General features: G+C 34.8%; 1 long non-coding RNA gene and 1 pseudogene across 2 annotated transcripts in view; one reads left to right on the top strand and one right to left on the bottom strand.

The window, feature by feature from the left end:
- The first annotated feature begins 1,729 nt into the window (after positions 1-1,729).
- Positions 1,730-24,679, top strand: LOC143246620 (uncharacterized). Its single transcript, XR_013026078.1, has 3 exons — positions 1,730-1,823; positions 2,005-2,057; positions 24,106-24,679. It is a non-coding gene; the product is annotated as an uncharacterized LOC143246620 (long non-coding RNA).
- Positions 8,191-24,997, bottom strand: part of LOC143246617 (cell adhesion molecule DSCAM-like) — a 43,702-nt pseudogene continuing 26,895 nt past the window's right edge. Inside the window, exons 9-15 of the transcript XR_013026077.1 lie at positions 23,270-23,340; positions 20,694-20,930; positions 19,519-19,614; positions 17,951-18,133; positions 17,019-17,192; positions 14,960-15,207; positions 8,191-11,834 (exon numbers count right to left, since the gene is read on the bottom strand). The product of XR_013026077.1 is annotated as a cell adhesion molecule DSCAM-like (transcript). The remainder of the gene's footprint in view (positions 11,835-14,959; positions 15,208-17,018; positions 17,193-17,950; positions 18,134-19,518; positions 19,615-20,693; positions 20,931-23,269; positions 23,341-24,997) is intronic.

Raw genomic sequence — 24,997 nt, forward strand, 5'->3', positions numbered from 1 at the left:
AGTAAAGATTAATGCTATATGGCTGAGGTATTTTTGTTTGTAAGATAATATTTTCACATTTAGTTTGATTAAGGTTTACAAAAGTTAACAAAAGTGAATGTGATCTTAATCCAGTATTCTAATTATTTGCTGTAACCATCATATAAGACACAAACTCAAAAATCAGTTCTGGTGTTTATTCACACTTGATTTATTTTATTTGTGTGAAAAAGTATATAAATATCACTTCTCTTTAAAGTAAGTTTATTCATATAATGAAATTTGGTTATAACAAGCCCCATTATTGATTGCGATAGTATCCTTCGCGGGTAAAATTTATATATATTTAAACAAACAAATGAATTAAACTGGCAACAACGTTTGTAACGGCATCTGCTAAGAATAAGTAGCGTTTTTTAAGTTCCCATAATTACTTTAAAGTCTTTGTTTTTTTCAAACTGTTCTTCTTTCAGTTAACATATTATTCTGGCAAGTTCTTCAGTTATATTGCACATGATTTTAATTGTTACGTTCGAACTACTACAACAAAAAAAAAAGTTTGTTTTGTTTTTGGAATTTCGCACAAAGCTACTCGAGGGCTATCTGTGCTAGCCGTCCCTAATTTAGCAGTGTAAGACTAGAGGGAAGGCAGCTAGTCATCACCATCCACCGCCAACTCTTGGGCTACTCTTTTACCAACGAATAGTGGGATTGACCGTAACATTATACACCCCCACGGCTGGGAGGGCGAGCAAGTTTAGCGCGACGCGGGCGCGAACCCGCGACCCTCGGATTACGAGTCGCATGCCTTACGCGCTCGGCCATGCCAGCCCCCCCCCAAAAAAAAAAAAAAAAAGAGAGAGAGAGAGAGAGATTTTTATATACTGTTTCTCCGGTACAATATCATATCACTCACTGGAAATAGGGTTAACATCTTGGAAAATCGTGTCTTTAGGGGCAATAATAGGCTATGATTCAGGTTAAGTAACTGATTCCAAGCACGTGCTCATTATAAGGGGGAGTAGCAGGACCGTATTATGATGAAGCTCTAAGCTGTATCAAGATTGAAATAATAATTTTTCCACATAAAAGAAACAGTCAATCACAAATATAGCAATGTGTGTGTGTATATGCAAAAATGGCTCGTTTGGGTTGAGAAAATATTTTACATAGAAGAGCGAACAACGTTTCGACCTTCTTCGGTCATCGTCAAGTTCACGAAGAAGGTCGAAACGTTGTTCGCTCTTCTATGTAAAATATTTTCTCAACCCAAACGAGCCGTTTTTGCATACATATTTCTCTACAAGTGGGTTTTCTCGACATCACTAATGTGTATGTGTGTTTATTTTCTTATAGCAAAGCCACATCGGGCTATCTGCTGAGCCCATGGAGTGAAATCGAACCCCTGATTTTAGCGTTGTAAATCCGTAGACTTATTGCTGTATAGCGGAGGGCTATGAAGTGTGGTAATGTGCTTTAAGCCACACTTCAATAACATAGCTGTCAGTTGTCAGTAATGTTTCAACTGCCTTTTCATTTGCTGCTTCTTTTAAATAAATCCTTTAAATGGTATCAATATGTATGGACATTTTGAGGTACAATATAGTAAAAACAAAAACTCCAACACACCACCAGAGCAGAATAAGTAAAATAAATTTTGCTAAGTTACATCATTCTCATAAAGAAACCTGTATATCCCATATTTACACAGCTAGGTTGGTTTTAAAGGGAAATAGGATGGGTGGTCCTCGTGTGAGTCAGAAGTACAACTGACACTGCGGATGTATGTAGTCATTACTCAGCTCAAATCAGCACGTCACTGGTATTCGACATGTACTATACAGGTAAAATAAACATTAGAGACACAAAATTATTCTGTAACTAACAGGAATTTCTCTTTTCTATAGTTGTTGTACTATATAGCACCGTAAATTGTGTACATTTCTGTACTTTAAAATAATTTGTAGATTAGGCATTTTTAGATAAAATTGCTGATTTGGTGACCACAATTTTTCTTTTCTTTAGAGGAGGCCAGGACCCTTATATTGGGAGCCTCTAAGCTGAAGCTTACTTAGCAGGTAAGTAAAACAGATGGTTTTCTGAGAGATATGGAAGGTACAGGTGTAGGTGGCTCTTTAGCCACCACTCAGTGGCACAGCGGTATATCTGCAAACTTACAATGCTAGAAACTGAGTTTAGATACCCGTCGTAGGCAGATTATACATAGTTCATTGTGCTAGCCATGTAGATATAGTAGTAGACATAGTAAATAGAAGAGATAGAATACGCTTGTGCTAACCAGGAGCAGAGATACAAGATATAACCGATGGAACGAGAGAGAGGGTTCCTTTAAGGGTGCTAGCAGCAATGCAGTTTTGATGGTATATGTTGGGGCCAATGATGTAAGAAAAGATGGATCTGAAGAGCTTATTTATAACTATAAAACAATGATTAGAACATTTAAGGGAAGGAGTCATAGCTTGATTTCTTCAAGGATATTGTCAAGAAAGAGCTGTGGAATTCGATACCAAGTAGGATACTAGGATTAAATGCCAGGCTTAGGTCAGTATGTAGGAATGAACTAATGGGCGGATTGGATTTCTGGGATAATTTTAATGGGAAAATTAATTTTCTTTTGGAATGGATGGCTCACACTTAAACAAGATAGAAGTTAACATGTTAACAATTTCTATTAACTCATCTGCAGTAATGAATTTAAACCATAACTAGACAGATGTGAGGGCTATACTCTTAGTAAAACACGAAAGATAGTTGACAGGAAAACACGTATAAGAGACATAAAACACAAAAGTATTGTTACTCTCATAATGCTAAAGTATTAGAAGTAATATTGATGAGTTTAAAGCAATTGTGGAAACTGAGGATTTTGATATTATGGGTATCACTAAAATGTGGTTAGATCTGAACAATTTTAGTGAGAGAATTTTTTTGAAATTCAAATTATTTACTAAAAATAGAATATTGAAACAAAGGTGGGAGTAGCTTTATATAAACTAAATGAATTACATCGTGTTGAATTACAGAAAGCAGCAATGAGATTGGTTTAATTTGGGTGAGTGTTAACGGATATAAAGTAAAACGTATTGGAGCCGGAAGTTTTATATAGCACCAGGTAAAAATATGGAAGTTATTGAGAAATTGTATAATGAAATCAGAATGTTAGCTTAAAATGGGTTATTCATGCAAGATTTTACTTTCAGAAGTATTGATTTAGAAAATTTTGAGTCTAATTGTGAGGGAGAATAGGCTTGGAAGTTGATTGGGGTACATTTATATACATCAGTTGGTACGAAATTTGCAAGATAGAAAGCTATTAGATTTAATATTAGCATCTGATGTGAACATGAAAGAGAGTGTTGTGATTGGTGAACATCTAAGTACAAGTAACCATCGCTCTATAGGTGTGGGATTTTACTATATGTAGAGTTGAGGAACAATAGTACCTTGATTCTAAATTTCAGGAAAGTGAACTTTGATTGCACAAAACATGATCTGGCTTCCGTAGATTGGACCAAATAGTTTGGAGGGGATTTTAAGTATATATGAGGAGTATTTAGAGAAAAATTGATATGCAGAAAAAAGGGGAAACGGAGCGGAATAAGCCAGTATGATTTAGTAAACGGAGCAGAATAAGCCAAAAGTTGATATAAGCCAGTAGTAAACAGAGCAGAATAAAATGATTTAGTAAACAGAGCAGAATAAGCCAGTATGATTTAGTAAACGGAGCAGAATAAGCCAGTGTGATTTAGTAAACGGAGCAGAATAAGCCAGTGTGATTTAGTAAACGGAGCAGAATAAGCCAGTATGATTTAGTAAACAGAGCAGAATAAGCCAGTATGATTTAGTAAACAGAGCAGAATAAGCCAGTATGATTTAGTAAAGGTTTAAGAGACTATATTAAGGATAAACATAATAAGTTCAAGAAATTTAATCTTACTGAAAATCATAAGGACTTGAAGGACTATAGAAAACGAAGAGAGTTTGTTGAAAAGGATGTTAAAAGGGAAAAAAATGTTTTGAAAAGAACGTTGATTTAAAGAGTTAAGTCAAACAGTAACGAATTCTTTAGGATGAGGACTAAACCCCTTAAAAATGATAGTGGGGAAATGATCCCAGTAGATTTTGAGATGGTAAACTTATTAAATTATATATTCTCTTCAGTATTTACAAAGGTAAATACAAGCTAGTACTATATTATTTGATGTGTGGGAAAAATACTGATGTAAAGTATATCATTTTAAGCTCTGAAATTGTAAGAGAAAGGTTGGGTACCCCAAAATTAATAAATACTTTGGAGCAAACAATTTTTAACCTAGAGTTTTAAAGGCATGCAAAGATTTTAGTTGTTACCTATGAGCTAATATTTTTATAGAGCATTGAATAGTGGAAGAACATTATAAGACTGGATGCTGGACAATGTTTATCAGTATTTAGATACTGGACTAACATTGTCCAGTCAATTATAGGCCAATTAGTCTTACATCAGTAGTTAGAAAAGTTTTGGAAAGTGTGATTAAAGATGAATTGCAGTCTCTTTAATCAGTCTGATCTCGTGTGAAAGAGGCAACGTGGCTTTGCTAAGAGAAAGTCTTGTTTAACAAGAATTCTAACATCCTTTGAAGATGTTATTGCAAGAGTTGATGATGGGAACACCATAAATTTGCTTATTTTAATTAAAAAAAACACATTTGATACGGTATCTCACAAAAGAGCTGTTATAAAAATTAATCCTGTAGGTGTGGGAGGAATTTATTAAAATGAATAAAAAACTGTGGGGAGACTAGAAATCATGAAGTAGTTGTAAATGGAATTAGGTCTAATTCGATCCCAGTTACAAGAGCTCTGTGTTGTATCTTCTGTTCTTTGTGATCTATATTAATTATATTACTCTGAAACGACCAATAAAAATTTGAAATATGCAGATGACATAAAGTTTTTGGGGTGACTAGCTGTATCAAAGATGCTGCAGACTTGCAGGGAGATTTAGATCATTTGATACAGTGGGTCAATACGTGTCAAATGATCTTTAACTATTCAAAATTTAAGGTGGTGTATGCACGTTTTCAAATTAAAATTACTGTTATGATTTAAACAGGAATGCATAAAATAACATAGCCGAAAAAGAATATCTTGGTGTTATGACTGAAAAATCACTTAAGTCGTTTAAACAGTGTGTTATAGCCAACAATATGGCAAATAGCATCTTATGTAGCAGTGGTAGAAATGTCGAATACAAAACAAGGAATATTATTGTTTCACTGTATAGACCATATGTAAGGCCTCATTTAGAGTACTGTGTACAGTTTTGGGCTCCTTTCCTCAAGGGCATTGAATTGTTGGAGAAAATTCAGAGAGGAGACACCAAGATGATATGGTGAGATTGTCCGTTGAGGTGAAACTAAAATCTTCAAACTTTGTTTCTCGTGACAGGAAAATGGTCAAAGGTGCTTGGGGTGTTGAATACTATTAAAGATGTTGATAATATAGATCCATTAATGTTTATGTGTTTAGCAGTGAAAACACTGAAGCAAAGAGGGTTAAATTCAAATATTGGTGGCATTGGCATTGCCATATGCAATTTAGATAGTAAATAGGCAATTTAGATAGTAAATAGTTTTAAAACAGGGTGGTTAGGTTTTGAAATGAGCTTCCTTTAAGCGTGGTGGAGACAGAAACTTTAACTGAGTTCGAGAAAAGGTTAGATGGTTACACAAGCAGTAAGAGATGGTAATAGTTGGAGATGGAAGGGATGTCGTTGACAAGCTGAGCTCCTTTTTGTCCCTATAAAATTTATTAAATTATGAAATCTCAGCCCAAGAATCAAGTTACATGTTTGTCTGTGTTTTAAGTGTAACTGTTGTATTCGAAATAACAAAATTTACTGATTACTTCATCCTTCCAAATCTTTATTTGTTCACACTACTAAGTTTTTCATAATGAGTAACCATTAAGGAATTATTACTGAAGTTTTTACTGTGGTATGGATCTGAATGTCTTAGCAAATGGTTTGGTTTGGTTTGTTTTGGATTTTGCCCACAACTATAAGAAGATTAACTGTGCTAGTCATTTTTAATTTAGTCATGACAGACTAGAATCACTAGATGGAAGGCAACTAGTCAATATTACCCACTGCCAACTCTTGAACTACTCGTTTGCCAACGAATAGAGGGATTGGCCACAACTTTATAACAACCCCATAGCTAAAAGGGCCAGCGTGTTTAGGAACGGGGATTGAAACCCGCGACCAGCAGATTGCAAGTTTATTGTCGTAAACATCAGACAATACTGGACCTTAATTAATGAAAGAATTTATTTTAGTAATTAAAAACGTTGTCACGATTTAAAATTACACAATGTAACTCGATTAAATAAGAAAATTTATTTTTTATTTTTACAATATAATAAAGAAGTTATTTTTAAAATTTTGCAACAAAGTTACACATTTGTTCATTTGTTGCTGAATTTTGCGCAAAGCTAAGCAATGGCTATCTGCGCTAACCATCCCTAATTTAGCAGTGTAAGACTAGAGGAAAGGCAGCACCGCCAACTCTTGAACTGCTCTTTTACCAACAAATAGTTGGATTGACTGTGACATTATAACGTCCCCATGGCTGAAAGGGCGAGCACGTTTGGTGTAACGGGAATTCAAACCCACGATCCTCAGATTACAAGTTGAGTGCCTTAACCATCTGGCCATGCTGGGCCCACATCTATTCATTTCCCTATTTTTGAACTGATAAAGTAGAGAAAAGACAGCTAGTTAAAAGCGCCTACCACTGTTCCTCAGCGAATATTAATATTTAACTGTTACAGTTAAATCTCGCCAAAAATGAGGAGCGCATTTTGGGAACAACAGAGTTCATTTTTTGAATTTCGCACAAAGCTACTCGAGTGCTATCCGTCCCTAATTTAGCAGTGTAAGACTAGAGGGAAGGCAGCTAGTCATCACCATCCACCGCCAACTCTTTTACTAACGAATAGTGGGATTGACCGTCACTTTATAACGCCCCCACGGCTGAAAGGGCGAGCACGTTTGGCGCAACGGGGATCCGAACCCGCGACCCTCAGATTACGAGTCGCACGCCTAACACGCTTGGCCATGCTGGGCCGTACAACAGGGTTGAATCTTTGAATTCAGTCTAAGAACGTAACTAACTTGAGGGCTAGCCATGTTAACCATCTATAACCTAGTAATCATAGAATTGAGGGGAAGGAATTTCGTCAACATTAACCACTGCCAACTTGTGGGCTCCTCTTTTACTAACAAATAGGATAACTGGTCACCACATTATAACTCCCCAACGACTGAAGGGATGAGTATATTCAGTGACGAGGAGCCAACTCCTGACCTAAGATTGCGAGTCAAGATCCCAAACCACTTGTCCATGCCAGGCTATGGATGTTAAGGACGTAACAAATACTTCTCGAAAGATTACGGGAAAAATGAAAAAGTTCCTTGACACATGACAGAAATATTTTAGAACATAACAAAGAGACAACAAAAGAACTTTTGAAACATGATGACAGAAATACATCATAAGTTAAAAAGAGCAACACAAGAAATACCTTTAAGTATTGAGGTAACAAAATACAAAGCTACAAAACAACCCAAGAAAGTAACACAATACAGATCTCTGAAGCGATTCAGAGGTGACACGATACAGATCTTTTAAGAGATTCAAGGTAACACAAATATAGATTTTTAAAGCAATTCAAAGAGATGACACCATACAATCTCTGAAACAATTCAGATGTGACACAATACAGATTTTTAAAGCTATTCAAGGAGGAAACATAATATTGATCTGTAAAGAGATTCAAGGAGCTGACTGACACAAGCATGGCAAGGAAGAGACACGATACAAGGCTTTAATCATATCTGGGATATGACACGAGACAAAGATTCAACAAAGCAAGAAATAACGCAATACAGGTTTTTAAAGATGGTGACACAATAGAGGTTCAAGTATGACAACAAATGACACAATGAAAACGTAAGTTCTTGAGATCTTAACAGAGAGATGATAAAAGTATACAAGAACATGGTAAAAAATTGACACTAGAAACATGGCAAGAGAGCTGTATAATTAGATACCATTGAAGTACAGCGTTAACAAATTAACTGCCTACAAACTCCCAACTTTCGGTCATGTTTAAGTTATTAGAATATAAAACTGACGAAAACACTAATTCACTTACTAACAAATGCAAATGAAGTTTTATTTCTATTTTTGTATAAACTATTACAGCAGTGTGGATGAAATAATCCATTCTATATTATTTTTAAGTTGTGCTCTACATCGCGTGAAAAGTCCAATAAGAGGTATGACTTTTTACATAACAGTTCAAGTAAGAGGTAAAAAAATTGTAGAACGTGTAATGCACACGAGAAATAATACTAATTACGTCATAGAACGAGACAGTTGTATTCTTACTCAAGTGAATAATCCCCCCAAATATTTTGAAAATATTTGTATGAAAAATCAGTATATCTAGTTGTTTTATCTATACAGTCTATCATTACAACTATTATAAAAAAAACATATCTAATATCCAAATTGAAGCTTGTTACAAAATTATATATAATATAGATGGAGATAAATATATATATATAACTGAATATGAGTACCAAAGCAATATAACTTATTAGATATTTAAATACGTTCAATGCAACCACAACCCAAGTAATAATTCTGACATTTTGAATATGTACGAGGGCTGTTCAAAACATACGCGGACTGACGTCATAAAACAAAATGTACTTTATTTAGAAGTTACAGGTCTGGGACTCCTTCAAAGTACTCTCCTCCCCAACGCACACACTTATCCCAGTGGTGTTTCCACTTGTTGAAACAGTCCTGGTACGCTCTTTTGTAATGTCCTCCAGCTCCTTCGTCGCATTTGCCTTAATCTCGGGAATCGTCTCAAATCTTCTTCCTTTCAAGGGTCTTTTGAGTTTGGGGAACAAGAAAAAATCGTAAGGAGCAAGGTCAGGTGAGTAGGGAGGGTGGGGAAAAACAGTGATCGAGTGTTTGGCCAAAAACTCACGAGTTCTGAGGGCTGAATTTCGCAGCAACGCAGTGCATCTTCAATTTTGCGGTCAAAATCTCGTAACAAGATCCAACTGATATCCCACACTCTTCAGCAAGCTCCCTGACAGTCAGACGTCGATTTGCCCGCACCAGGGTGTTGATTTTGTCGACGTGTGGATCGTCAGTTGACGTGGAAGGACGTCCATGACGCTCATCATCTTCAATGGACTGTCAACCATCCTTAAAACGTTCATGTTACTTGAAACATGCCGTACGCTTCATAGCAACATCACCGTAAGCCGTGTTAAGCATAGCAAAAGTTTCATTCGCAGATTTTCCAAGTTTAACACAAAATTTCACAGCAAGTCGTTGCTCCTTCAGGTCATTCATTCTGAAATCCGCCAAACGAAAAAATCGCACTTGACTTAAAACCGCGTAGCTAATACACAAATGAAGATATCTGCGATCGGGAAATGGCGTCGTAATCAGCTGATCTGTGCGAACCTAGTGGATTCCCCTGGAACCAACTAGAGCCGCGCAATTCAAACAGTCCGCGTATTTTTTGAACAGCCCTCGTACATTATATTGTTTTATTATTATTTCTAAAGGTGTGTGTGTGTGTGTGTGTGTTTTTTTTATAGCAAAGCCACATTGGGCTATCTGCCGAGTCCACCGAGGGGAATCAAATCCCTGACTTTAGCGTTGTAAACCCGTAGACTTACCACTGTACTAGTGGGGCCAAACTACAAAGAAGTACCTTGTTAGTGGTATATTTGTTTACATGCTCGAAGTAAAACCAGGGATATATTGGATAAACTACAAGGAAATACCTTGTTAGTGGTATACATGCTTACATGCCCAAAGTGAAACCAGGATATTGGATAAACTATGAATCCACATAATAGTAAAGGACTTGTTATATGTACATATATATCAACATAAAACAGTAGTACTAGTTGTTTATTTCTTAGTGCAAAGCTACAACATGGTCTATTTACAATCTGTCTAATGCGGGTAATCGAACCCGGAATTTAACGTTACCTACTAATCTGACCTACCAAGTGAAAACAGTTTGAGCACAATTTATTCATATTACATGGCTTTGGTAATAAAGTTTTGTAGTGTAATTTTTACAAAGTGAGTTTTCTATTAGTGCCATTATAATTAGAGGAAGGACATGAAATTCGACAATAGATCTATACACTCACTAATTTTCAACAACATTATAAAAACCTTTTGTACGAGCCCCTGATTTTAGCTTTGTAAATCTGTAGTAGGGGGACATTTCTAAAGGTACGTGGGCTTAAAATTACATAAAACACCCTGAACTTGTTGGTTCAAAATTATAACCCTAACAAATGTTACAAAATTAACGTAAGTTTTAGAGTTTTATCTGTTTTACAAACAGCACCTTATGCTGTTCTTTCCTTTGGAAAACCTTGAACACTCTTCTAATTCCATGAATGTTGAAATTAAATTGTGAAGTCCTATATATGGAAGTCTAAACACACAGTAAATTACATGTTAATTGAGAAAATATTTTGATTAAATCTATTTATTCACTGTACAGGTATAGTAATTGTAAAATCGCCACTAAAAATTATAATTTGTTTAACGTAACTAATAACATAAAGAGAGCTCGTTTAAAACTGTATTTGGCTGACCGTACAACACCATAACTCCTGTAATGACTAGGTGATTAAATGTTATACACTGTTAAATACTATGTCGTCCATCACACCACACACTCTTATTTATGACACCAGGAGAACATTAAAAAGTAAATGCACAATGGGTTACTTAAAAAAAAACAACTGAAAATAATGACATGTGATATCAAATACCAACGTTTCAGTTAATTATGGTAACTATATATTTAGTGGTAAATATTACAGTCCTCCTACTGATACACTAATAATGAAACGCTGACTTGTATTTAAATATTTATACTTTATTTTGGGAGAAAAATCCTTTTTCGAAAATATTTTAGAAGGAAAGGCCAAAAGGAACTCGAACTTAATAAGAACTGGTAATATACATAAGAGAATTGCTTTTTAAATCTCTAGTTTCAACACAACCCTGTTCCATTTTAATTATAAGGCTTCTTTCTTTTCATTTTGAATTTCGTGCAAAGCTACACGAGGGCTAACTGTGCCAACCACCTCAAAGTTAGCAGTGAAAGACTACAGGAAAGGCAGCTAGTTGTCACCACCTACCACCAACTCTTGGGCTTCTCTTTTACCAACGAATAGTGGGATTGATCTTTGCTTATAATACCTCCATGGCTAAAAGGGTTAGCGTGTTTGGTAGGAGGGAGATTCGAACCAGCGACCCTCATATTGTGAGTCAAGCACCTTACCCACCTGCCCATGTATGTACACTTGAAGATAAAGTAACAAGGAAATAAAACAGTTGTATCACACGACCAGTCTTATTTCTTTTACTTGAAAAAAAGTTGTTTTTTTTAACTCTCTTGACAGACCTGTCCACAAGGACATTGCCAGTTTCACCAATACCACTAAAGGCCTGTCCACAGAGATATCACCAGTATTCACTGAGAAAAAAATGAAACAGATTTTTTTAAACAAGCTGTGAAAACGTAGGAAGTATGACTCGTTGAGGATCCATTTCTATCCTAATCAAAGTTCATTACTTTAGGAAATCTGGAACACTCATCGAATTCCACGAATGTTGAAAACAAATGCACGTAAAGTTTAGTCTTCAAGCAGCTATGTCGTAATGATGCACTTCTGCTGTCTGTTCGAGTGTATTTTCATTCTTCTGTTCACAGTGTTTGGAAATCTGTAGAAAAAACACATGATTTTACTTGACATTAGGGATCTAACTATACAAATACTGCTGCAATTTTTGTTAGTTTACAAAAACCCCTTAACTGTTTGTATCTTAGTTCAAAATAAAATTGTACAAAATACTAAACGTTTATTAAATCAAAACAAGCCAGAGGGAATTATGTTTTCTCATATTTCTCTTATTAAAATATTTTGTAATTCTCAAACTAATAGCTAACACTTTTTGAACTTGTTTCATCATTTTCTCTAATGCTGTTTATAGTATTTTTACATTAAAAATTGTGATAATGACTGTTCCATTCGTTATTGTCATAGATCTGATTGTTTGTTTTTGAACTTCGAGCAAAGCTACACAAGGGCTATCTGCGATAGCTGTCCCCAATTTAGCAGCTAGCTAGTCATCACCACCTGTCGCCACGGCTGAAAGGGCAAGCATGTTTGATGTGACTGAGATTCGAACCCATGACCCTCAGATTACGAGTTGAGTGCCTTAACCACCTTACCCTACTGAACTGATCACAGATTTTAGGTTTTTGTTTAAAGTTAGACACAAAGCTCCACAAAGAGCTATCTGTCCTCTGCCCACCACAGGTATCAAAACCCGGCTTCTAGACATACTGCTGTGCCACTGAGGGGGGATACTAACAGGAATTTTCCTGCACGAGAACTTTGCCTGTTGAAGAACGTCGTGAATTAGTCCGTGTCATTTGCAGTTGTACATTTTAGTTACTGACTTACTGCCATTACAGCTCCCCTCCCCATCGATGTAGCAGCAAATCTGAGGGCTTATAGTCTTAGATTCGTATTTCGATACCAGCAGTTGGTAGAGCACATGTAGCCCTTTGGGTGACTTCTTGCTTAACAACAAATTAGACCATTGCAGAATAATGATTACAGTGATTTATCTGTCATACTTTTCAAAACACATCATTCAAGATAAGGCACTTCACAGAAACTGTTATAAATCAATACATACCCTTTATGGCACACTGGTGTAATGTGTTGAATCCAGGTGTGCTGGGGTTTTGAAGAAACAGTACTCAAACGTGCAAGGAAAATGGAAAACAACAGAACTCACAAATATTTATAGTTCGCCATCTACCGTTTAAAGATAGAACCTTGATTTGATGTCAATGTATGTTTAATATAAGCTATCCTAGATCATTAGAGACAAAACAAAACTACAACCCCCCACACGCACACATGTATTTATGTATTATTGTGTTTCTTCACACTACACTATACGCTTAAGTGTTTGAAACTAAGCCTAATATGTTATTATTTCTTTTCTTCTTCTTTTTTTACAGGAAAACAAAATAAAAATGTGTAAATTATTGATGGTATTACCAATTATTGATGGTATTACCATTTTATCTCAAACTTTGGGATAGTTGAAAAAAATGTTCATAGAGTTTACGGCCGATCCCACATCAGTAAAAGGCTAATGAGTCAAACAGTGGTCACAATACTTAATAGCGGTTTGTTTGTTTTTAGTGCAAAACTACACAATAGACTATTTGTGCTGTTTCCATCCCAAGAAATCGAATCTTCGGTTTTACTATCATGAAGTCTATGGTATAGTGCCGAGTTACAGGGTAACTTTTTAAACGAACTCGACAGACGAGTGAACTATGATTAAAACCAGATATTTGCGTGTTTTAAGTGTGTGTGTGTGTGTGTGTGTTTTCTCATAGCAAAGCCACATCGAGTTCACCAAGAGGAATCGAACCTCTGATTTTAGCATTGTAAATCTGTAGCCTTACCGCTGATCCAGCGGGGAACAAACCAAATTTTATTTTCTCCTTTTGAAATAATAGTTTGACGCAAAAGTAAACGAATATTGTCCCAAACGTTTACTAGCAACGAAAAGGATTCCTGCACAAATTGAAGTTGCTAGGAAACGAAGAACCTGAAATACGTCATTAAATAACATTAACAGTTTGTGGGAAATCAATGCAACGTTATTTAGAAACATATGCATCCTGGGAAAAAAAAATCCAAGTTTTCTTACTTCAAATAATTATTTTAGAAAAACAATACATTCAAAAGCATCCGCGTCGGGAAATGCCAACTCAATTATTTTTCATAATGTAGCTTTAAGATTCAACAGGCTACAGTTTGTTTATAAATGTAGCTTAGATTTTCTGAAATACATTTCTTCTTGTTAATTATTACCCGCATCTAATTAATTGTGTGCATGAAAAACAAACCATTAAAATAAGCAATGGCATTCATTTAAATTGTTTGCATTTAAAAAGGTTTTTCTAAAAAAAAAAAGAGAAAGTTTTACTTTTAAAAAATGCACCTTTTGAGCTAACATATATCTAAAATAATTATGAACATGTATTTAGCTTCATCACAAAATTGTGATTCTAAAATTTATCAAACTTATTAAAATTAAAATGTTTTTGTGTGACACTCCTGGTGGCCAAAACTACAGTAATTTTTAGCGTACTTTCTTCTTTTTTGTTTTTCATGTGAAGTTTCTGTCTGTCTGTCTGTCTGTGTGTGTGTGTGTGTGTGTGTGTGTGTGTGTGTGTGTGTGTGTGTGTGTGTGTGTGTGTGTGTGTGTGTGTGTATAGGTGAATAAATTTCAGCTTACAAGTTAGAGTGAAGGCAACCACAAAGGATAGAATAACTTTATATTACTATTCTGTGATAGAATAGCAATATTTGACTGTCACTCTTATAAAGCTCCCAAGTGTATATAGCATTTTTTGTGATAAAAGGTCATGAACCAAGAACCCTCAGATTCATAATCTGGGAGAGTCAACCATTAGGTCACAATTAAAAGTGGAACATTTTCTATTTGGTAAAATGTAAATACAGGAAGTTCCAATTGAACGTCACATAAAATCACCTTCCAGTAAAAACCATTTAATAATTTATTTTTTTTACCCCATTTTAGATTCTAAGTTGTTTAGTTCTGATGTCAATAAAATAAATATTTTAATAATATTAAATTATTCACTTCAAACGTATAACGTTTTTGGTACATTTAACAAAAACAAATAACAGCCATTTACGCTGAGGACAAGTCTTTACGCAAATATGCACATGCAACTGAATACGCTGTGTTTCTTAAAAACCGAACGAAAAATCAAGAAGTTTAATTACCTGATCTGGCACTGATCCCCCATTTTGAATAGAGCGCCACCTGTTGGAAGCACTGTAATGTAAAGGCAGGGTAGCATACGGTGCTGGATAGTCATCAGAATATATAGATGGCAGTAGTGAAAGAGGGGGAGGACGAGGCGGTGAAGGGTTTAATTGATGTGCCTTCTCAACACTGGCATGTCGTTGAATAGTCATGTACGGCATAGCTCCACCTATACTGTATGGATAAGTATTGTCAGCTGCTACCTCTATAAAAAAACAAATACAAAAAAATCACATTTTATCTCTAGACGTTTTATTAACATCATACCATATACATTCAAATAAAGACTGGTTAGTGAAAATATTAAGTTTTGTGCTTTGGTTTTTATAATATTAGGTTGAGGAATAATTCGTGAGCATTTTTAAATAATTTCATTCAAGCATTACATGCAAGACTATACAATACTTCAATGCATGAACACATTACACCCAAAACATTTATTATGATATTTTATTTCATGTAATACCTAGGTGTATAGTATGCATTATTTTAAACGAAATTGCAAGAAATTAAATGCGAAAAGCAGATGGTGTCGAAAATGCTCGATTTTGTCCACTTGACATTCCATTTAATGAGCTGAAAATGAAAGCAAAAATTAAAGACATATGAAAATCAAACACACCATCTATTAGAGCAAAAAATTATCTACCAAATGACATGAAATATTTTGCGAAAGCGTTTCATTTATGAATATATTTTTTTAACTTGAAAAAACGCTCACGAATTATTCCTCAACCCAATATAATTCTGTTGTTTGTAATAAACCATATCACTAACATCTCCAATAAACTACAGTGCACCAATTTCATCTCACCAAAGTCAGTATTTTTACTGTAATTTCTCACTCTTCTTGTTACCAGGCGACAAAATCTCAAATATCATTTTTTTAAAACAAGGTTTACTCAAAAGACAAGGGAGCATCAGATACATAACAGTTACATAATAACAAAGCCAATTTCCAGTGCACATTTGTGCCAGTATTAACAACCAACGCCAGTGTTTTGATTCTGATTTTGTTTTTTTACTGAAGTTAAGCAACTCAACTAAATGAAAGTAATAAATGCCCTTTATCATTACTTGTTTTATAAGTTTGTTTGTTTTCCTAATTAAGCACAAAGCTACACAATAAGCTATTTGTGCTTTGACTACCATGGTTATCGAAACCAGTTTTCTAGTGTAAGTCCACGTTTATACTGCTGTGCCAATGAGAGTGGTTACTTTTAAGAAAACTGTGCATTTGTTTTTTGTTAAGAATAAAACTTGTGCAGTGGGTTATCAGTGACTTCCCTATCATGTGTATCATGAACCAGTTTTTAACTCTGAGCCACCATGTTATCACACACTAAAATATCAAACATAATGATATTAATTAAACATCTTAACATTAACAATGAAACTTATTAGATAATAATTGTGGATATTATTATTGTAGCATATTGTATTGTTATATTTAGGAATGACTAGTAAGGTTAGCATATAGAGAATATATGCTGACAATACAGTTAATGAAAAAACAAACAACAGTTAAACAAAATAAGCTTTAACAATAATCGTTTATTTCCATCGGAAAACAATGGCTAACTACTGTGTCCAACAAAAGAAATCAAACCTCTTATTCTACTGTTGTAAATCAGCAGACTTACTGCTATCCCATCTGGGGATTTTGAGAACAAAAAGAATACTTATTTTCAATTGTTCACAAGTTTGGTTTGATTCAAATTTCTCGCAAAGCTAAACAAGGGCTATCTTCCCTAGCTGTCCCTAATTTAATAACAAAAGACTAAAGAAGGTAACTAGTCTTCACCACCCACCACAAACTCTTGGGCTAGTCTTTTACCAATAAATAGTGGGATTGACTGTAACATCATAACTCTCCCCTTGCATGGCAGAAAGGGTGAGCATGTTTGATAGGATGGGGTTTTGAACCCGCAACCCGCATATTGCAAGTTGAGCACCCCCTAACCATCAGGCCAATCGTTGATAAAATAATGAAGATTCCAAATAAATCTCACTCACTCAGTGCTTCTCTGTGTTTCATCTGTTCCCTTTTTACATAATAGCAAGAGACGCTAATGACAATAACAATAATGACGACTCCAGATGTCACAGGAATCACAACCGACCAATTGGGATGAGATGATCTGTTTTCATCACCATTCAACACAACTTGAGATTTCCAGTTGGACACGGCTGAAGAAGAAAAAATACGGAACTCTGGTTTATTATTAGCAAAAACAAACAACAACAAAAACTAGAAGAACATAACATAAACCATATGTTCTTCCAACATAGATCATACCAAATCTAAACAACAATAGTGCAATAACAAATATATTAAAAAAAAGGAACAGTGAGATGCAAAACAGTTAGAATGCAACTAAAAGCAACACCAAATATTAGAAGTTTTAATTTTGTGTCAAGATAATATTCTCATGCTAGGAAATGAACAAGAGTTGTTTTTTTTTTTAATTTTGTGCAAAGTTACACAAGGGCTATCTGCACCAGCCGTCCCTTATTCAGCAGTGTAAGACTAGAGGGTAGGTAGCTAGTCGTCACCACCCACAGCCAACTTTTCGGCTACTCTTTTACCAACAAATAATTGGATTCATAGCTGAAAAGTGAGCATGTTTGGTGTAAAGGGGATTCGAACCCATGACCCTTGGTTTATGAATCAAGTGCCTTAACCACCTGGCCATGCTGGGCCTAACAGAGAAGAAAATGTGAATATCTGGTGAGATTCTAAGACTGGATAAACAGAAGAGAAAACATAAATTTGAAGGTGAATATTTGGCAAGATTATAGGACTGGATTAGCAGAAGAGAAAATGTGAATTTGAAAATTAATATTTGGTTAGATTCTAAGACTGGATTAACAGAGGAGAAAACAAGAAGCTGAAACAGTAGATTCAGTATAGTTCTAAAGTAAGATAACACGTGTTTATGTTTTACCTTTGGTTCTTATCAATATCCTCTCACTTGGATCACTGTTCCCCTTTTCACTAGATGCCTGTAAGTACATCTGGTAGAAAGTTCCTTGTTTCAAACCTTGTAACTCAAAGAAGTTATCATCAAAAACAGGTATGGTTACCTCTTTCCATGGTCCTTCGTCTTCACTGTAATACAACGTGTAATCTGTAGATGGAAAGAAACCAAACATGATCCATCTCTATCAAGAGAGCTAAAAGTTTGATAATACACTAATCTTATCACTTATAAAATGTTATAATGCTTTCTTACAAAAGTGATTTAATCATAAGTGGAACAAAATATTTTTAAAGTATAACATGACAAACTTCAATTAATATGATAAAACATCATCTTTCATTAAATTGTCGTCCTTCCTCAGCTAATGGGTTTTACACCTTGACAGTGGGTCATGAATGGTACAAGTAAACAGCACGAGATCATTTGTTCTTTAAGTGCGGAGCTACATAACAAGTTATCTGCTCTATGCTAATCACAAATATCGAGATCTGATCTTAAGCAATACAGCCCCTCGAGCTTACAGCTAAGCCACGACAAGGCACATTTCAGTGTTTTGTTCAGTTGTAGTTTTAGGGTTTGTTGGTTATTTCTGATGTTAAGCCACAAAAAAAAAAACACTCTAGATTGGAGACTTAAATTTGTGAAAAAATAATATTTTATCTTTCCTATTCTACAGTTTGAAATCCATAATTGGATTAACTAAAAATAATAAAATAAAACATAAAATAATGTGATTAAAATACTTAAGGAAGCAAATTAGAATATGGAAAAGTTTTCCAATGCAGAACATTCTAAAATAGTTTATAATTTTTTAAAGGAACCATGTCAAAAATTTATTGTTCTTGTTTTCTATAATTAAGTAAAACACCACATAATGCTCTGCACACCATTGCTAAGTCCACAGATATACTGCTGTGCCACTGAGGAGGAGGAGGGGGTCAATGTCAAATAAAGACGACAATAAAATAAAAGGCATGTTTTCAGATTATCTTAGTTAATTGATAAGTAAACGTCATAAAGTAATGTATTTTTCATTTATTTAATTCTTTCAAAATTTTATAATTGATATATTACAACAATTAGACAAAGTCAGTCAATAGCACCTACTGTCAAATTCTTGGTTACTATTGTTTGATCGAATAATAGAAGTTGACCATTATTGTTATAGAGTTTACACACAGTCTCTAAGTACAGCGAGTTTTTTGCAGGGAGAACTTGAGCCCTTGGATTCACTGTCCAGGAATGCTAATTACTTGGTCACATCTGATCCATTACATAATATTACTCCCAACAAACATTTCAGCTTTACTTAGTTTACTTTAGTAAAAAACAGTATTTTAACACAGTTGTTTTTGTTTTCTTACTGCTATATCATAGAACTAGAAATATTAATATATATTTGAATGCATTTCAAGCTGTACTGGTTCATATGGGTTTCCCGTATTATTAATACACACTTAAAATTACAAATGCCTTCTAGTACATTTCAGTGAATTAGAGCAATTAATAAAAAAACAACAAAAAATACTCACGTGTAATTGAAATATCTTCAGACTTTTGGGTCCATTTTAGTCCAACGGAATTTGTGGATCTTGACACCAGAAACACATTTGGAGGTGGAGGCAGATCTAATCAGATGGGCATAACATGGAGTTTTAACAGTTGTTAATGTTACAAGTCTCAACTAATAAAATATTTTATAATGCTAAACTTTTTACCTTATATATAAATACGTAACCTAAATAAACTAGTTCGAATTTTAAACACTGTACAAAAACTGAACATTACAATCCAGAATACTGGAATTTTCAACCTGAAAGACACCTTATAAGGTCAGTGATATATAAGAAAACCCATAATTTTGAATTACTGGCCAATGGGAAAGAAGCCAGTATGAAGAACCACAACCAGAATAGTTTTGTCTGGTTAACTAACTATGTCTGTGTCATTGCTATCAAAGCCACATCAAACTATATGCTGTGACCTCTGAGGGGAATCAAACCCCTAATTTTGGTGTTGTAAATCCAAAGACCTACCCTATCTTATTGGTGGACCTGACTAATCGAATTAACTAACAGTAATGGCTGCAGAGCATATTCAGGTGCATGACATCTTGACCTCCTGACCTCTCAATTCAAACCCTGCATGTGTGAACCACTAGACCACATCAGGTCCTTTAAAAGAAAAGTACAGATAACATCTGGGTAGAAGTAATCATAATGGGACTATGAATTTCACACAATGGTGAAGAGATACCTCAACCCTGTTCAACCATTATGTGCAAGTATCACACGTGAACCAAAAAGTATATGAAAATGTGACAAAAACAAGTTTGATAATTGTAAGTATTACTGTGAAAATCAACAGAAAAGGTTTAATTAACTATTTAACTATGGTACTTCATATTGGTCTACAGAAGACATTTTAATACTAAAACTTAATAACCTTAGAACAACAAATTTGTTATTTTTCTTTAGCTGGACACTCAAAAAAAGCTATGTACCATCACTTACAGCTTGTCTTTTAATGCAATGCTCTTGTAGAAGCTGTAAAACAAAACACTAACTATCCAGTTCAACAACAACAACAAAAATAATTTTAATACCAGTGTTTAAATGACCTATGCCGATAACTGGAAAGTCAACATGGTGATACCTTAAAAACCAAACATGTAGATTCTATAAATGTCATAAACCCAGAGTTTCACCTGCATCTGCTGTCTTCCTGAAAATCACTTGAGATTGTTGGCCACTTCCAGCGCTATTAAAGGCTGAAACTGTAATGGCATATTCAGTATTTCGTTTAGGTGTCTCAGAAAGTATTCCTGCTCTAAATGTTTACTCATGTTGACTGTCCTGAGAGAAAATGGGGCTGAAGAGTTCTTGACTTTGTAACCAATGTAGTACCCCACCAGATGGCCATTCCAACTGTTTCTTGGTGGTGCCTGAAATAAAAGTAGAACTTCTTAAGCTCTTAGTTGCTCCTTGACAGAATTCTAAGCAGATCATTCATGTACATCAAAAAAAAAATTACATAAAAGTCAAATGTTATGTTCATTAAATTACACTGCACAACAAAGTTTTTGCTTCTTGAACACTGTTGGGTGTTTCTTATAGATTTTTGGCTGCTGATCACAAAAATCACATCCAAATTTGCCCATCACATACCGTTTCATCGAAATCTTCAGTTGTCACCAGGACAATGCTACAATAGAAAAACGATATCAGGGCAACTGGAATCCGTCAATGCTTGCTGACTACTGTTGGACACTGCAACGTGATGCACCGGACATTGAATACAAACGAAAATCAGGAGCAAACAACTTTTAATTATGTTGAACTTAATAGCATATTACAAACATAAACACAGTTAAATACATTACTGCCGGTAAACAGTCAACTGTCTATTTCTCAGAGTTCCTACGTGATGAAGCAAAACCAAAACTATATTTGTGCACACCCACCAGGTACCTGTCACAATCAGCAAAAACTTTTCAAAAAAATTGTTGTGCAGTGTTATTATTCAGACAGGATGGAAATCAGCCAAAGTACCTCTCACCCTTAAATATGTACCATAAGTTTGGTACTATACCACCTACTCCATAAGTTTGGTACTATACCACCTACTCCACAAGTTTGGTAATATACCACCTACTCCACAAGTTTGGTACTATACCACCTACTCCATAAGTTTGGTACTATACCACCTACTCCATAAGTTTGGTACTATACCACCTACTCCATAAGTTTGGTACTATACCACCTACTCCACAAGTTTGGTACTATACCACCTACTCCACAAGTTTGGTACTATACCACCTACTCCACAAGTTTGGTACTATACCACCTACTCCACAAGTTTGGTACTATACCACCTACTCCACAAGTTTGGTACTATACCACCTACTCCACAAGTTTGGTGCTATACCACCTACTCCATAAGTTTGGTGCTATACCACCTACTCCATAAGTTTGGTACTATACCACCTACTCCATAAGTTTGGTACTATACCACCTACTCCACAAGTTTGGTACTATACCACCTACTCCACAAGTTTGGTACTATACCACCTACTCCACAAGTTTGGTACTATACCACCTACTCCATAAGTTTGGTACTATACCACCTACTCCACAAGTTTGGTACTATACCACCTACTCCATAAGTTTGGTACTATACCACCTACTCCATAAGTTTGGTACTATACCATCTATTGCTAGACCCACGTAACTCATCATTTTATTGTTTATTAAACAGTGTATTAAAAAAAGATATTTGTGTAAATAAACACAGAATAAGCCATAACCCAGAAGACTCTGGAATACACGGACTATACATTGCAAGTGTATCGCAATGTAAATGTTAAATGTTAAAACATAAATGGAAATGAATCTGATAGGAGTTTCGAATTCACGTAAATAAACATTTCTGAAAGAAAAACCCTCTTTTATCTGGCATTCAAAATTTGACAGTGCCCAATTATAAAAGTCATTAACACCCATAGAATGGGAGTAAGAGGTCAAGACTGACCCCTCCCAAGTCCACTCAAAAAACCTAAATCTTGATTTAAACAATGGTTGCTCCAAGTAGATTTAAATTATATTATAGCTGGATTTGATGTAAAACCCTCTTTAATTTGTCTACAGAGTTTGTTACTCATGTGCCTTTTTCTTATCCTTAACTTAATAAGATAAAAACATAGCTTTCCACAGTTTGGTACTTTTATCTCTTTTAAAATAATAAATTGTTTATTTGTTTAGAATTAAACACAATGCTACACAATGGGCTACCTGTACTAAGTACTGAAACTTGGTTTTTAGCAGTGTGGGTTGGCAGACATGCCACTGGGGGGCTTTAAGTTGTAAGATATTTATTTCTTGCTAAGCCTTGAATTACACAATAAGCTAACTGTTCTCTTCTCACAACAGGTATCAAAAATTGATTTTTAGCATTACAAGCCTTTAGACTTAATACTGAGCAACTAGAGGGCTAAGATAAAATGTAATAAAATCATATCCAATGTGGTCAACAGCATTTTTTGGGTTTTGAACATTACAAAGCTGGCATATGAGGTAAAGGTATAAACTAAGCTGACTTTAAATGATTTAAACATTTTCAAACAATGGAATTTCATTTTCAACAATAGTGTTTGTATCAATCAAATAAACAAGTAATCTTTATACTGTTTTGATATAAATATAAAGCATATTCTAATACTTAATTGAAGAAACTTAACAAAATTACAATAGTTCATACAAGTTTATTACAGATCCCTGAACTTACCTTCCATGTAATTAAAAGTGTTTCTGTGCCTTTTGTTTCCACATGGATATCAGTTGGAGGTGCTCCAGGTTCTAAAAGACAGCAACAGAAAAAAAAAAAAAAAAAATTATATACGTAATTCTCTTGTTTTGTTTTGAACAAAGTTACACAAGGGTTATTTGTGCTAGTCGTCCCTAATCAAGCAGTGAAAAACCAGAGGGAAGGCAGCTAGTCACCACCACCTATTGCTATTTCTTGGGCTACTCTTTTACTAACTAAAAGTGGGATTGATCATCACATTGTAATGCCCCCATGGCTGAAAGGGTAAGCATGTTTGGTAGGACAGGGATTCAAAATCATGACCCTCAGGTTGCAAGTCAAGTGCCCTAACCACCTGACCATGCCAAGCTTAATATTCTAAAGATGCTGCAATTCAACATCAGTTTGAAGATATAAATCCTGTTATGTTACTTAGAAATTTCTTCATGTAGGTAAACACCAAATATATTTTGGGAATAAAACAGAAATGTATGGTTGTTATGCACCTTCAAAAGAAAATAATCTGACAAATATTTGCGATACAAACAAATAAACTTTCTCTTGTTGACCTCCCAGTGTCACAGTGGAAAGTCTGAAGGCTTATGACAATAAAAACAAGGTTTTGATACTCGTGGTTGGTACAATACAGATAGCCTATTGCATAGCTTTGTACTAAACATCAGATAAACAAACAGTACTTGTTGCCATACAGATGCACAGCTGTAAATATTTAGATTTATAATACTAAAAATAGGGTTTCAATACCATGTGGTAGGCAGAAAACAGATAACTCATTAGTTTAAGAATTTTACACACAGTTCCACAAGGGCTACTTGCACATAGCCATCAATAAGTTGGAATTGACAGACCAAAGAAAGGTAGCCAATCAACGTCATCCATTGCCAGTCCTTGGTTAATAATGGTATCTGACTGTCATTTGTATACTGCACCTACCATCCCAAAATACAGAATACGTGTTTGAGACAACTGGTTATGAACCAGGAATACCCAGATTGATGATTCCAGCACGCTAACAACTATACCACACCTAACTCTATATTGATACATAGGAATAGATTTATATGCCTATATAAATGTACTCTATTAGTAACAAATGTGTACAGTGTGATATGTAATGTACAAAGTAATACTAAGTTTTGGTTTTATTAACATTGTTCTTTGTATACATATAAATATATATTACTGCTTTCCTAAATTTGAAAAAAATCCATTTATCAAAAATTTCTGTTGTATCCACATACCATACAAAAATATTTCAGAAGAGACAGGATTTCGGATTGGTTCTTTTTTTACAGAACTGGCCAGTGATTTAAGAGCCAATATTTCAGATTGGCTCTTCTCTGTGAAATAATGTACTGAGCATGCTCTGAATAAAAACAATGATTTAAATATGACATTTCCTACTTTTTCATTGTAAAACCTAATGTAGAAAGTGATGTGATGTGTAATTATATACAGGAATGTACAGGTAAAACACAGTGATGTGATGTGTAATTATATACAGGAATGTACAGGTAAAACACAGTGATCCAATGTGTAATTATATACAGGAATGTACAGGTAAAACACAGTGATCCAATGTGTAATTATATACAGGAATGTACAGGTAAAACACAGTGATACAATGTGTAATTATATACAGGAATGTACAGATAAATCACAGTGATACAATGTGTAATTATATACAGG

The sequence above is a fragment of the Tachypleus tridentatus genome, chromosome 3, assembly GCF_004210375.1.
Source record: "Tachypleus tridentatus isolate NWPU-2018 chromosome 3, ASM421037v1, whole genome shotgun sequence".
Taxonomy (NCBI): Eukaryota; Metazoa; Arthropoda; class Merostomata; order Xiphosura; family Limulidae; genus Tachypleus; species Tachypleus tridentatus.